This window comes from Triticum aestivum, chromosome 6B (assembly GCF_018294505.1).
Source record: "Triticum aestivum cultivar Chinese Spring chromosome 6B, IWGSC CS RefSeq v2.1, whole genome shotgun sequence".
Taxonomy (NCBI): Eukaryota; Viridiplantae; Streptophyta; class Magnoliopsida; order Poales; family Poaceae; genus Triticum; species Triticum aestivum.
The window spans coordinates 455623643-455640119 of record NC_057810.1 but is presented as its reverse complement, the minus strand read 5'-3'; positions in this window follow the sequence as shown (position 1 = coordinate 455640119).

Genomic DNA, 16477 nt, shown 5'->3' with positions numbered 1-16477 from the left:
ACATTACACGGGTTTCATTATCTCTCACGTCTCCACTATTCTCTGGTATCACTCGGTGCCTAAGCTTTCTTTTTCACCGCCACACACACAGTCTCCACTCGTCTTTCACTTTGTCTTTCTCTCTATGGGATTCTCTCACACACCCTATATGTCTCTAGATATTACTCATACCACTAAAATTACTCTCTCTCTCCCTCTCTCTCTCTCTCTTGTAGACACAACATTTGTTGCGGTCTCCTTTTCGTCTCCATCCCAGACTGACATTATTCATTTGTTTACCGATCAGACAACCCCCCCTCTCTCTCACAGACACACACACACACACATAACTCCTGCTTCCACTCCCCTTCTCGACTACCGTCTCTCTCTCTCACACAAAACTCTCGCTTTCACACCCCGACTCGTATTTCTCTCACAAACATTTATCGACTAGCCTCTAGATAGGTTTATACACCCGCACACTCGTGCTTCCACTATCGCATCCATGTCTCTCCCCCGCTCCTTGTATCTATGTAGATTTTTCTTCCCTTCTTGAGACACGCCCTCTCGATCCTGCACACACACACACTATCGCCTCATTTTAAGCTGATACCTATCGCACACACACTCTTTGTGTCTTTGTCACACATGCACTCCGTCCTCCTCCACTCTTCCTCTGTCTCACACACACATGGGCTTTTTGCAACAACTAGCAAGATGCCCATGCGTTGCACGGAACATCAAGATGCATTTGTATGAGTAGTTTATCTTGTGGGGGAAAAGGATGAATGAGGGAAGGCCTTATTTGCAAATGTGGAGAGGGGTGTGGGTATCTTTTTGCAAAATTGACATAGTTTCCTTCCTACCCGTCAGATACAGATCGGACGGCCTATATTGCAGGATGGTAGGCACACGCTCATCACCAACAATGCTTTTTATAAGCGTAGGGATAAAACAGAGTTGGTGATGATGGTGGGCCTGCCATCCTGCAATGTAGGTCGTCCGATTTATATCTGACGGATAGGAAGGAAAATATGGCAATTTACCAGCACTCCTCACCACATTTGTAGATAAGGCCTTCCCTCGTTCATCATTTTCTCCCACAAGATCTTGATGTTCTGTGCAACGCACGGGCATCTTGCTAGTAAGAGTACAAATTAGACATATACCACTTCTCGAATCTTGAAACCAACAACATTCCTCCCTTATCTCATCAAAACCGCCAAAGGAATATATTTTGAGTGAAACATAGCATATTTTTAGTGATATATGTATTTCAAAACTAGACTTTTTTTCTATCAAATCAGTGAATATGTATTAATCTACTTTGATCGTGTGGCAACGCATTGGCACATTGCTAGTAGTTATTACAATTTTTTGGACACCACCGGAGAAGTACATATACGAAGAGAAGAGGCGCGCGCACGCAGTCGGCCTCTCACTGTCTCGCACACATGAGTGTTACATAAAGGCGATGTTAACAAATAAACCCTAAAACCCTAGGTGCACGATTGCTGCATTCCCAGGTACCGGGTACGTGGTGGAGCACCTTTGTAGGAATAGTTAGCTCGCGTGATAATTTGATCCATAGGAGTTGATGGTCGGGACCACAGGTGAACGACTTGGAGGCAGTGGCTCGCCAGTTGCCACGGATCGAGTAGCCACGTTTAAAATATCATTTTTAGCGGGATTAAGAGTTCCGATTTTCAACGGCGTGTTATAAGTACTAAGTGATTTTTAGAATGATTGGTATGGAGCGAAAATGGAATTCATAGTACTACGTACCTCCTTGGCGTATGGTTGTATGGGTTTATGTTGCGAGATGTTGAACCTGGTAGTTCTAGGGAAAATACTATGGTTTAGATTTAGATGCTGGTTTTCAGTAATGAAAATTAGAAGGGGAAACCCTTCTTTGATTAAAAAAACTACTACCTCCATTCTGGTTTACTAGTCCCCATCGTATTTTGGGTCAAATGTCCACGAATTTTACTTGTAAAATATGAATGGAAAATGAGATTTTGTTATACCCAAACAAAAAAGGACTGGAGGGGGAGTGATTGCTCTAACACGGATGCGACCTCTCATAGCGCAGGCATTGAACCGGTGTGCCGGCCAAGAGGGCACCACTCGCTACAGGCCCGGCTGAGCACGCCTCCTCGCCACGTGCAACCAGCTTAAGACCGCTCCACCTGCCTTCATTGAATCCGTGCGTGTGCCGGCAACACATCCTTCTGCGAGCCAGCAGGCATTTTAGAACAAAAAAATGACTAAAATATAATTAATTTATGCACGGTCTTGACTTGTTGTGCTCGCACTGGTAGCAGGAACTAGTAGAGGTTTTTCTTTATTTATAACTCTCCTCACATTTTTTTTGGCTTTGAAGTGAATCATGGTTGTGGACATTATGTATGAATGTGCAGATATCTGTGAACATGAGTTTGATGTGGAAGTTGAACTTGGAATCTCGGGCTTGCGCGTGAACTATACCATGTCCAATGTGTCACGCCCAATATGCGATACTATCCTAAAGAGACTCGAAGGTCCCACCAAGGATAGAACCGCATATTGATACGCTTTTGCAAGGTGGATATCATTACATCAACATTACATAATAGATGGAGATACATACAAGAGGCATCCAATGCCACACGAATACAACATCATCTTACATAAGATCACCATCCGACTACGGATGAGACACAAACAGAAACTCAAACGACATCCACCCTGCTAGCCCAGGATGCCAACCTGGAACCTATCCCCTGATCGAAGAAGACGCGGAAGCAGAACTCCAAGACAAGCAAACATCGGTCTCGCGTCATGAACATCACAAAACCTGTACCTGCAGTTGTTGTTGTAGTAATCTGTGAGCCACGAGGACTCAGCAATCCCATTACCATGGGTATCAAGACTAGCAAAGCTTAATGGGAAAGGAAGGGGTAAGGTGGTGAGGTTGCAGCAGCGGCTAATCAAGTATGGTGGCTAACATACGCAAATAAGAGCGAGAAGAGAGAAAACGGAACGATCGTCAACTAGTAATGATCAAGAGGTGATCCTGAACTCCTACCTACGTCAAACATAACCGAAAACCGTGTTCACTTCCCGGACTCCGCCGAGAAGAGACCATCACGGCTACACACGCGGTTGATGCGTTTTAATTCGAATCAGGTGTCAAGTTATCTACAACTGGATATTAACAAACTCCCATCTGCCACATAACCGCGGGCACGGCTCTCGAAAGTTTATACCCTACAGGGGTGTCCCAACTTAGCCCATCACAAGCTCCCACGGTCAACGAAGGATATTCTTTCTCCCAGGAAGACCCAATCAGTCTCGGAATCCTGGTTTACAAGACATTTCGACAATGGTAAAACAAGACCAGCAAAGCCGCCCGGATGTGCTGAAAAATCCCGATAGGAGCTGCACATATCTCATTCTCGGGGCACACCGGATGAGCAAGACGTCGGGTTGGCATAGACCCTGGTTGCCCAGGGGGCGCCGGACATCGCTTGGTTTGGACCAGCACTTAGAGAAGCACTGGCCCGAGGGGGGCTAAAATAAAGATGACCCTCGGGTTGGCTGACCCAAGGGAAATGTATAGGTCGTGGTGAGGCAAATGGTAAAACCAAGGTTGGGCCTTGCGGGAGGAGTTTTATTCAAAGCAAACTGTCAAGGGGGTCCCATAAATCACACAACCGCGTAAGGAACGCAAAATCCGGGAACATAACACCGGTATGACGGAAACTAGGGCGGCAAGAGTGGAACAAAACACCAGGCATAAGGCTGAGCCTTCCACCCTTTACCAAGTATATAGATGCATTAATTAAATAAGAGATATTGTGATATCCCAACATAATCCTGTCCACCATGGAGCAATCTTCAACTTCACCTGCAACTAACAATGCTATAAGAGGGGCCGAGCAAAGCGGTAACATAGCCAAGCAACGGTTTGCTGGGAAGGGTGAAAAGGTTAGAGGCTGGCATGGCAATTTGGGAGGCTTGAGCAACAAGAGATAGGTAGCGCGGCAAAGCGATAGAACGAAGCAACTAGCATAGCAATGATAGTAGTGAGATCCAAGGTGACGGTCATCTTGCCTGAAATCCCGCTAGGAAGAAGAACGAGTCCATGAAGAAGATGAACGGATGAAGCCGAACCAAGCGTAGTTGAATGAATCCTCATGATCGCAACGAAACAGGACTATCGAGAGGAAGCACAACCGGAAATAAGCAAACAACATGGTAAACAACCATCACATAAACATGGCACGATGCACAATCAAGTATGATGCATGTCCGGTTTAATGAGGCATGGCATGGCAAAGTGCACAAACAATACTACAAATTAAGTGGAGCTCAATATGCAACGAGTTGCATATTGACGAAACACCACATTCAAATGTTTAGTTCACTCTTTTTTATGTACCCAACAATATTGAATGTTGTTAAACATGGCCAGATGTGAAGCATAAGTAAACTAACTATTTAGGCAAGTTTAAATGAGGCCGGAACAACAAACAACAATTCCGGAAAATCCTCATATGCAATTTATGAATTTGCTACTGTTCTGCCCTATACACAATTTTAGAGTTGTTAAACAGTAAAACAAAGTGCACCATGTTAATCTATGCATTTTTCCACCCCATTCACATATAAAGTTTATTTAAAATGGAGCTATGGTTATTTAGTTATGAAATAAATCATTTTAGCATGGCGTTTATGCAAAATTAAATAAACAACAAGTTTAAACATATTTAACATGGATGAAAGTGGAAAATTATTAATCTACACAAAATTCTAAGCATTTTACATGTTTGAATCATTTTAATCCGATGCACGGTTAATGAGTTATTATATGCATGAACATGGAGGGTTTTTCTATAAAACTGTCAATTCGACGGATAATGCTAAAATCGCTGGACAGGAAAAAAACACGCATGGCCGAATCTGGAGGGGCTGGGGGAGCCCACCCATGGGCTCGGCCCAGTAGGTGCAGCGGTAGGCCTGGGTGTGCAGTGTGTTGGAGCTGGGCTTGGAGACGCGCTGGAGAGGCCCAGGCAGCAGGGCGACGGGTCAACGACGCGGGCGAGCGCTCTGCTCGACCAAGCGAAGCAGGCATCAGCAGTTGAAGCAGGAGAGCAGCGGCGGCGTGGGACTTGCAGGTCGGCACGCGATGAAGGAGGCCCGGAAGGTGAGGTCATCAGGGCCCTGGGCAGTGGAGGCGGCCGGAGGAAGTGGTTCCAGGCGGCGAGGTAGCAGGCCGATGGCGACGGCTGCTGCCGAAGGGGATCGAGGCGGCATAGACTGACAGGACCTTCGGTGGTGCGGGAAAACGGCAGGAGGCGGCGTGACTCGATGGATCTGGCCGGAGGTTTGAGCTCCGGGACGCTCTGGTTGCTCCTGTCCAATAGAGAAGACAGGGAGAGCAGGGAAGGTTAGAGAGAGAGAGGGGCACTGAGCGAGAGAGAGAGAGAGATGCACGGGAAGGAAGGGAGAGACGGGGAGAAGAGGGCGATAGTCCTGGGGTCGCCGATGTGTGGCTCCGACGAGGGGAAGGAGGTCCCGCTAGGCAGCAAGGAGATGAGGAGGCCGGTGCCTCACGGGCTGCGCAGGGACGAGCTGTCGGGGTACTCTCCCGCTTGGGATCGAGCGAGGAGGAGGGTTGCGGGTGCTGGGGAGCTGTCGTGCTGCTGGATTGAGGCGAGGTGTGGCATGGAGGAGCTCCTCTCCTCCGGATCGAACAGGCGGGGTGCTGGTTGGGCCATTGGGGAAAACGATGGACGTAGGTGGGTGGATCGGGAGGTATCCCGAGGAGGATTTGCAAGGTGGTGCCGGGTGATGGGACAAGGGAGCTAGATTTTAGGGTTGGACTAGGGGTGGAGTATATATAGTGAAATGAGGAGAATTTTGGGACATCCGATTTAAATCGGACGGACGGGAAAAACAGACTAGGGGAGCTCAATAAATAAACCGAAGATATTTTAGAGATGATTGGGGATGATCCGAACTCATCGGTCACGATAGCCCAGTTCGGGTTCAGAGCAGTTTACGGACGCGCGCGAGCGGGTCTGAGCAAAGTGTAGAGAGGGTGGGAATTTAGACGAGAGGGGAAAATAAAGACAATGGGGTCTAACGAAAGGCCACGGGGACAGGGGGGTCTTGTTGGTCTCAGAGAAAGAGAGAAGCGAGGGGTCAACAAGGACAAGCGGTCTGACAACATGTCAATGAAGACAAAGAGAGAAGCGGTAACTATGAACGGCTACGAGGTTTTATGAAAACATGCAGATGCAATGCGGATGACGCGATGATGAAATGCATGACATGAACAAAATGCAAAACGAAAGACAAAAATCCAACCACGAAGGAAATAACATATCACATAGCCAGAAAAGGCAAGAGTTGGAGTTACGAATATGGAAAGTTGTATCCGGGGCGTTACAACTCTCCAGCACTACGAGAGGATCTCGTCCCGAGATCTAGGATGGCACCGGAGGGAAAAGGAAGAGGAAGATAAGAGGTAAACTAAGTTGCTTCTCGGACTAATGAGTGAAACCAAAGAACCTTGAGAGGTTGAAAAGTTGAAAGAAAGAACACAACAGAGTTGAACACAATTGAGGGCACTGTGGTAGAAAATAGAAACAAGGACCACCATGTGAACCTTGGAGGTTGCAAAGCTATGAATGACTAGTACAATGACAAGAAGGAATTGGAACCACTCTGGTTGAAACGAGATATACAAGGAACAAGGACGATCAAATTCGGACAGCACTCCGGTTGAAAAAAAGATGCAAGACTTGATAAGATGAAAAGAACTTGAATGGAGGACACGACACGCCGGTTAAATGGATAAGCATGAAACAAACATGACCTTCACAATTCGACATGATGAGTGAAAAGAGCAACATTACAATGCCTCTGGGAGAAAGAATAGAAGATAGATCATTGGAATAACAGGACGGAGTAGAAAATGCCAACTTCTGCCACAAATGAGCTTGGAAAGCACCCTTCTAAGAAGGTTATAACGGAGTTGTTGGAAAACCAACAAAGAAAAGAATAAGCTTGTAGTGGGCTTATGGAAACATCTCAACACTTGAGGTGAAATTCTGCCACTAACGAAAATCAATTGCTTGTTTGAGATCAAAGAAGAGATGAAAACTTCTTTCGCCGAGAGGATAGGAGAAAACTCGGATCATCGATAAGCACCACAAATAGCAACATTCCTTAGGGAAGGCTTTAGGTGAAATCTATACCAAGATAACTCCAAAGAAGAGATTGATGGATTTAACATACCTCATTCTTGACAACATGTGAATCGCGAAACCTTAATGGAAATTGCCAAGAATGATATAACACCACCTCAAAAGCTAAGGTAGAAAGAATTGCACTTCAAAATGCAAGAAGAAGAATACTTGAACACCTCAAAACAAAACATGTGTTGAGCACCATGTTTAATTTTGAGTATAGCTTGGCGGATCATCACCTCGAGAGAAGTCTTGAAGAACAAATGAAGAATGAAAAGAATCCTTGACGAACCACCATGTAGATCCTCCATGAAGAACTCCAGTAATAAAAGGATGATAGAAAGAAAGAGAAGTTGAAAACACAAGGTGAAGCCTTGCAATGATTTAGATGGAGCTTCGTGATGATATAACCGAGAGAACTTGGAACTCCGGAAAGAAAAGATGAACACTAGAACCGAGAATTACTTCAACATGAACAATCTCCGGAAGAAAAGAATTGAATCACCTCGAGGAAATAAGAATAAGATTTATTGTATGCTTATCCTTCATCTAATTAAATTGAGGACAAGCAATGGATTTGGCATACTACTTATTCTCGTAGAAAGGATTAAGAGGGATATAGCGTAAACTTGAGAAGGTATTGATGGAACCACCGGTAGGATTTGGAAACAACGAATATTTGACACGGTAGCAAAGGAAGAGGAATCTTGAACTAACCGCCGTAAGAATTGAAAATGAAAGTAGCAAAGGCACAATTCACCGGGAAGAATTGGAAAACGAATGAAGATACTTGAGGGGATTTAGATACATGAGAACGAAGAGGCCATGAACTGATTAGAGGTTATTTGAATGATGCACCTGTAAGATTTGGAGAACGATAGCTACACGCTGAGAATGAAGAGTTATGACATGATGGCCTTCGGAGGAAAGAAATGGAAACAACTCATGAAATGCTCCGGATGGTAAGAAAAGAATTGTCACAATCGAAAGCAATTACGAGAGGATGGCATCAATCTAGAACCATGAATCTTGAAGAGAATGGAGCAATATTCAAGAGAAATCCTTCTTCGGTCTTCAGATGTTGAGAATGAAGATGAGAACCACCATGTATTGTTGAGATACTCCGGGAGAATGAAAAAAAAAGAGGTTGAGCCAACAATGAAAATTAATTTGAAATCGATCTTGGAAAACATCTGACTGATGAAATTCATTCTTACATCAAACTTCGAAAAGAATTTGGGAATGGCTCCGAGAAAATTAGAAGAGTCAGGTAAGATCCTAGGAAAAGACATGTGGGTTAGGGCCCACTCGAAAGAAACATCGTTAAAGGATTGCTTGAAATAAAGATTGCACCAGTAGAATTAAATGGCTTGAATGAGATAACAATCTCGAGATATCTTGAACGGATTGAGAATGGAAACACAAGTCCTGTGAGATATCTTCAGCACTCTAGAACAAGAATAGGAAGAAGTGAATGACTAAGAGGTGCATCGGCATGAGAAAGCATTAGAAACAAGGAAAGGATTATGATGAATATCGAAAGCTTGAATTAGATCCACCGGAGAAGAAACAACAATGAAGGATGATGAACTTGAAACCGTTGAGCATCTTCATGGGAAATCAGTGGATAAGGACACTGAAAGAAAAGAATGAAGAGACTTCTCACAAATAAAAGGATACATGATTAAGAAATCTGAGTCCTTGAAGAAATAGGGTGGGAGGGCGGGAAAACAAAGGAAACTTGGGTATGGATGAAACAAACACCGGTGAGAAAACTTAGAGTTGATCTTGCGGATGTTGAAAATGATCGGATCCACTTGAAGAGAAGCACACTGGTTGGAAAAGAATTAACATGACGACCTCGATGATCAAGAAGGAATAGTATTCACATAGCAATATGAGAACATCGTTTAGGGAAGGTATGGATTCAACATTTGACATTGAAGCAACAAGAATACCACAAATAAAACAAAACAAAGGATATGGCTTGCAGAATAGGCCGAAACAATCATATGATAGAGATTTCGTCCGAAGTTTTCGTGGTGGGGCCCACACGGGCTCGATCGTACAGCACCATCATGTACAAGGCCGTGCACGTGACATACAAAGTTTCCCCGAACCAGCATAGCCAAGGGCTCTTTAAGACACAACAAGACCACTGTAAAAACGACCATGGATAGGCGGACCACTAGACGCCAAACCCCAATCTCATATCATGCATCTGTCGGAAAGATATTCTAGGAGCTACTTGAATTCCCACCTATAAAACTCCCGAAACTTTCTGATTATGCAATCTGGTGTTGGGGATACATGGGAAGTAATATATCTCACCCAAACTAACAATACCTACATCCAAGCTGTATCCATCCGTCAACACATAACCAAGAAACCTTCAGAAATCGTGTACCTCAACCTTCGAAAAGCATCTGTTATACGAGCTACGGCAATACTCCCAAACTCCCCAGTACTAGGTGGCTTCGAGGTTATCTCACCAACAACTGCATAAAAGAGATTTTTGATGTCGACAAAACTCAGGTATTCCAGAACTGCAACGATAAAATTGTGACAACAACACCTCAGAGCTCAACTCCCCGGGACACTGCCACAACCCCTAAATGTCAGGAGGCACCAAGAACAATGTTCTTGTCACAAGAATATTGGAACGGTTCCAAGATACCCGCGTGATCCTAAAAAACATTAGTGAAATTTGAGGAGAGGAAAGTCAAAACATCTACACCAGGAGACCTCACGAGAGCGATGAAGGGACTGAGGAGTAAAAATAATCCTACTCTCCGATATATATAATCCTAACACTCAAAATAGTTTTCTTCTAGACTCAATAACGGCCAACAATCAAGGGGGATCCTATGGTCAGTCGAGGCTCTGATACCAACTTGTCACGCCCAACATGCGATACTATCCTAAAGAGACTCGAAGGTCCCACCAAGGATAGAACCGAATATTGATACGCTTTTGCAAGGTGGATATCATTACATCAACATTACATAATAGATGGGGATACATACAAGAGGCATCCAATGCCACACGAATACAACATCATCTTACATAAGATCACCATCCGACTACGGATGAAACACAAACAGAAACTCAAACGACATCCACCCTGCTAGCCCAGGCTGCCGACCTGCAACCTATCCCCTGATCAAAGAAGAAGCAGAAGAAGAACTCCAAGACAAGCAAACATCGCTCTCACGTCATGAACATCGCAAAACCTATACCTGCAGCTGTTGTTGTAGTAATATGTGAGCCACGAGGACTCAGCAATCCCATTACCATGGGTATCAAGACTATCAAAGCTTAATGGGAAAGGAAGGGGTAAGGTGGTGAGGTTGCAGTAGCGGCTAATCAAGTATGGTGGCTAACATACGCAAATAAGAGCGTGAAGAGAGCAAACGGAACGGTCGTCAACTAGTAATGATCAAGAGGTGATCCTGAACTCCTACTTACGTGAAACATAACCCAAAACCGTGTTCACTTCCCGGACTCCGCCGAGAAGAGACCATCACGGCTACACATGCGGTTGATGCATTTTAATTCGAATCAGGTGTCAAGTTATCTACAACCGGATATTAACAAATTCCCATCTGCCACATAACCGCGGGCATGGCTCTCGAAAGTTTATACCCTGCAGGGGTGTCCCAACTTAGCCTATCACAAGCTCTCATGGTCAACGAAGGATATTCCTTCTCCCAGGAAGACCCGATCAGTCTCGGAATCCCGGTTTACAAGTCATTTCGACAATGGTAAAACAAGACCAGCAAAGCCGCCCGGATGTGCCGACAAATCCCGATAGGAGCTGCACATATCTCGTTCTCAGGGCACACCAGATGAGGAAGACGTCCGGTTGGCATAGACCCTGGTTGCCCAGGGGGCGCAGGATATCGCTCGGTTTGGACTAGCACTTAGAGAAGCACTGGCCCGGGGGGGCTAAAATAAAGATGACCCTCGGGTTGGCCGACCCAAGGGAAAGGTATAGGTGGTGGTGAGGCAAATGGTAAAACCAAGGTTGGGCCTTGCTGGAGGAGTTTTATTCAAAGCAAACTGTCAAGGGGGTCCCATAAATCCGGGAACATAACACCGGTATGACGGAAACTAGGGCGGCAAGAGTGGAACAAAACACCAGGCATAAGGACGAGCCTTCCACCATTTACCAAGTATATAGATGCATTAATTAAATAAGAGATATTGTGATATCCAAGCATAATCCTGTCCACCATGGAGCAATCTTCAACTTCACCTGCAACTAACAACGCTATAAGAGGGGCTGGGCAAAGCGGTAACATAGCCAAGCAACGGTTTGCTAGGAAGGGTGAAAAGGTTAGAGGCTCACATGGCAATTCGGGAGGCTCGAGCAACAAGAGATAGGTAGCGCGGCAAAGCGATAGAACGAAGCAACTAGCATAGCAATGATAGTAGTGAGATCCAAGGTGACGGTCATCTTGCCTAAAATACCGCTAGGAAGAAGAACGAGTCCATGAAGAAGACGAATGGATGAAGCCAAACCAAGCGTAGTTGAACGAATCCTCACGATCGCAACGAAACAGGACTATCGAGAGGAAGCACAACCGGAAATAAGCAAACAACATGGTAAACAACCATCACATAAACATGGCACGATGTACAACCAAGTATGATGCATGTCCGGTTTAATGAGGCATGGCATGGCAAAGTGCACAAACAATACTACAAATTAAGTGGAGCTCAATATGCAACGAGTTGCATAGAAACACCACATTCAAATGTTTAGTTCACTCTCGTTTATGTACCCAATAATATTGAATGTTGTTAAACATGGCCAGAGGTGAAGCCTAAGTAAACTAACTATTTAGGAAAGTTTAAATGAAACTGGAATAACAAACAACAATTCTGGAAAATCCTCATATGCAATTTATGAATTTGCTACTGTTCTGCCCTATACACAATTTTAGAGTTGTTAAACAGTAAAAAAAGTGCACCATGTTAATCTATGCATTTTCCCACCCCATTCACATATAAAGTTTATTTAAAATGGAGCTACGGTTATTTAGTTATGAAATAAATCATTTTAGCATGGCATTTATGCAAAATTAATTAAACAGCAAGTTTAAACATATTTAACATGGATGAAAGTGGCAAATTATTAATCTACACAAAATTCTAAGCATTTTACATGTTTGAATCATTTTAATCCGATGCACGGTTAATGAGTTATTATATGCATGAACATGGAGGGTTTTTCTGTAAAACTGTTAATTCTACGGATAATGCTAAAATCGCTGGACAGGAAAAAACACGCATGGCCAAATCTGGAGGGGCTGGGGGAGCTCACCCATGGGCTCGGCCCAGTAGGTGCAGCGGCGGGCCTGGGTGTGAAGTGTGTTGGAGCTGGGCCTGGAGACACGCTGGAGAGGCCCAGGCAGCAGGGCGACGCGTCAACGACGCGGGCGAGCACTCTGCTCGACCAAGCGAAGCAGGCAACAACGGTTGAAGCAGGAGAGCAGCGGCGGCGTGAGACTTGCAGGTCGGCGCGCGACGGAGGAGGCCCGGACGGTGAGGTCGCCGGGGCCCTGGGCGGTGGAGGCGGCCAGAGGAAGCGATTCCGGGCGGCGAGGTAGCAGGCTGGCGGCGATGGCTGCTGCCGAAGGAGATCGAGGCAGCGTAGACTGACAGGACCTCCGGTGGTGTGGGAAAACGGCAGGACGCGGCGGGACTCGATGGATATGGCTGGAGGTTGGAGCTCCAGGACGCTCTGGTTGATCCTGTCCAACAGAGAAGACAGGGAGAGCAGGGAAGGTTAGAGAGAGAGAGGGGCAATGAGCGAGCGAGCGAGAGAGAGAGAGAGAGAGAGAGAGAGAGAGAGAGGCACAGGAAGGAAGGGAGAGACGGGGAGAAGAAGGCGACGGTCCTGGGATCGCTAATGTGTGGCTCCGACGAGGGGAAGGAGGTCCCGCGAGGCAGCAAGGAGATGAGGAGGCTGGTGCCTCACGGGCTGCGCGGGGATGAGCCGTCGGGGTACTCTCCCGCTCGGGATCGAGCGAGGAGGAGGGTTGCGGACGCTGGGGAGCTGTCGTGCTGCTGGATTGAGGCGAGGTGGGGCATTGAGGAGCTCCTCTCCTCCGGATCAAACATGCGGGGTGCTGGTTGGGCCATTGGGGAAAACGACGGAGGTAGGTGGGTGGATCGAGAGGGATCCCGAGGAGGATTTGGAAGGTGGCGGCGGGTGATGGGACAAGGGAGCTAGATTTTAGGGTTGGACTAGGGGTGGACTATACATAGTGAAAGGAGGGGAATTTTGGGACATCCGATTTAAATCGTACGGACGAGAAAAACATACTAGGGGAGTTCAATAAATAAACTGATGATATTTTAGAGATGATTGGGGATGATCCGGACTCATCGGTCGCGATAGCCCGGTTCGGGTTCGGAGCAGTTTATGGACGCGCGCGAGCGGGTCTGAGCAAAGTGTAGAGTGGGTGGGAATTTAGACGAGAGGGGAAAATAAAGACAATGGGGTCTGACGAAAGGCCACGGGGACAAGGGGGTCTTGTTGGTCTCGGAGAAAGAGAGAAAAGAGGGGTCAAATGGTTTGAGAGAAGGTCAACAAGGACAAGCGGTCTGACAACAGGTCAATGAAGACAAAGAGAGAAGCGGTAACTACGAACGGCTACGAGGTTTTATGAAAACATGTGGATGCAATGCGGATGATGTGATGATGAAATGCATGACATGAACAAAATGCAAAACGAAAGACAAAAGCCCAACCACGAAGGAAATAAAATATCACATAGCCGGAAAAGGCAAGAGTTGGAGTTACGGATATGGAAAGTTGTATCCGGGGCGTTACACAATGCTTCGTATGTTATTGTTTGGAAAGTAATTGATGTTATTACATGACCCAAAAAAATATTTTGTGCCACATCAGTAGATGCACAGACATCACAACAGGCATGCTGACTGGATAAACATTTGAACCTAGCTATTATGAAGGAAATTCTATATTGACAACAATTTTAGATAGCAGGAGACGCCTATCCTGCTCTGCCTCTGCTAGCTTATTTATGGCTTCTTCCATCTCTTCTTTGGCTTGGGTGAAGAGAGCATCTGATTGCTTTTTTCGCTTCTTCAGGAACTCAGCTACATTCTCAAGGGCTGCTGCACGCTTTCTTTCAGCCTTTACTAGAGCCACGAGGACACGGACAACTAACGACTCCACCTGGCTTGTGTGTAATCTAGCGTCATCTGGGAATTTGCACCTTGTGTCTAATCCAGCATCATTAGGGAACTAGCACCTTGTGTGTAATCCAGCCTCATTTTGGAAACATTATCTCGAGGTTGACCATACTTCCCTCCTCGCAGGAACTGTATCCTGACATGAAGTTACTTCTCTTCTAGATCAATACTCAGAGCAACCCAGATCCATTTAGTAGAAGCCAGATAAACAGAACTCGGAGAAGTGAATTCAAAAGGAAAAAAAATATAAAAACAGACTACAAGGTGAGAACACCCACTTCCTACATCAAGCTAAAAACGTAAGCATTAGGACGATTAAGACTCTTCTTATTACACATCGAAGAACACCAGGCTTAAGAGAAACAGAAACTACAACATATACACATCGAAGAACACGAGGCTAAACGAAAGTAATTGAAAGGGTTTTACTTACCAAAGCTCGTTTTACAGGTTCGGTGCAGCTCCTCTTTAACTTGCCACGCTCCTTAAAGATGTCCCCAATATCCCGTGTTTGGTCTTCATTGCTACTCTGCATGTCCCCACTCATGGTTTTAAAATCTCAACATGACAAGAAAAATATATTACTAGTAATACTCGTGCATCTTGTGGGAAACATTAAAGCACTCGCCTGCCATCTTAGAGCATCTCCAATAGAATCGCAACGCACGACGCTTTAAAAAAGCGTTTACAGTGCTGAGATTGAGAAGTAGAGAGACTAGAGAGTAGAGGATAGTTCTCAGCATTGATAGATAAAAAATAGATAATTCAACTACTCCTCGTCGTCCGACTCCTCCTCGGTGATGTCCTCCTCCGACGTCTGACTGTAGGCATGAAGATACCGATCGGTGTCGGATTCCCATGGCGACTCTGCTCCTAGCCTCATGTTGAATTGAGCGTCCGCTTTTCGCCTACGCTTGTCCTCGCGATAGGCGGCTCGCTCTGCCCTCCTCTTATCCCTCTCCGCCCTCCTTTGCGTGTAGAACTCGTGCTTGTTGATGATGTATTATGGGAAGTGTTGGCACCACAGTGCCATGGCTTCCTCGTCCATCTCGGTGATGCCGAGACGGTGCTCCCGCCTTCGGTTGTCGTGACGATCCTCGTCGGCACTAAGCCGCGGCAGAGGCGCGAGCTCCTGCGCCCGCTCCTGCATCGGCACATTGGGGAAGTTCAATGTTCTGTGAGGCCACTGGAGGCGCCATGCCACCGCGTCGTACGCACGGGCGGCCTCATTGCCGGTGTCAAAATTGCCGAGGCCGAGGCACATCCCGCGGAACCGGATCTCGGCGGAGAAGCCGCCAGAGGGGCGCGCGCGGATGCCGCGGTATCCCCAAGTTTCCCGGTGACGCGGCGGCATGATGGCGCGGTGGCGGCGAGGCAAGAAAGAGTAGGGAGAGAGCGGTGGTGAGGCACAGAGCAGGGAGAGAGCGGTGGAAAGGCACAGAGCGGTGGGAGGGCGTTGGATTTTATAAAGCGCGTCGGACGTCGCGCGCCAAAACTAGCGCACGCCCGACCGCTTTTTCCCGAGCGCGGGAGATCCTTTCCCGACGTCTCTGCTATCTCTACTCTCTTCTCTACTGTTATATTTATTTTATATTTAATAATTTATCTCTACTTCTCTATTGTCTACTTTTTTTTCTCTATACTTTTTTTCTTATAAAAAACAAAGTTGGTGATGATGGTGTGCCTGCCATCCTGTAATATAGGCTGTCCGATTTATATCTGACAGATAGGAAGGAAACAATGGGAATTTTGCAAAAAGATACCCATACCCCTCTCCAGATTTGCAAATAAGGACTTACCTCATTCATCCTTTTCTCCCACAAGATAAACTACTCATACAAATGCATCTTGATGTGTGCAACGCATGGGCATCTTGCTAGTTCTAAAAAACTTTCCATCATTTGCCACACTACTGGTTGAAGATGAAAAACCTACCCAAGCACAACGTGATACAGGAGCGACGCACAATTACAAGCTGGTATTCTGTTGGACAATGGAGGCTATAACCAATTAATTTTATGGGAACAATA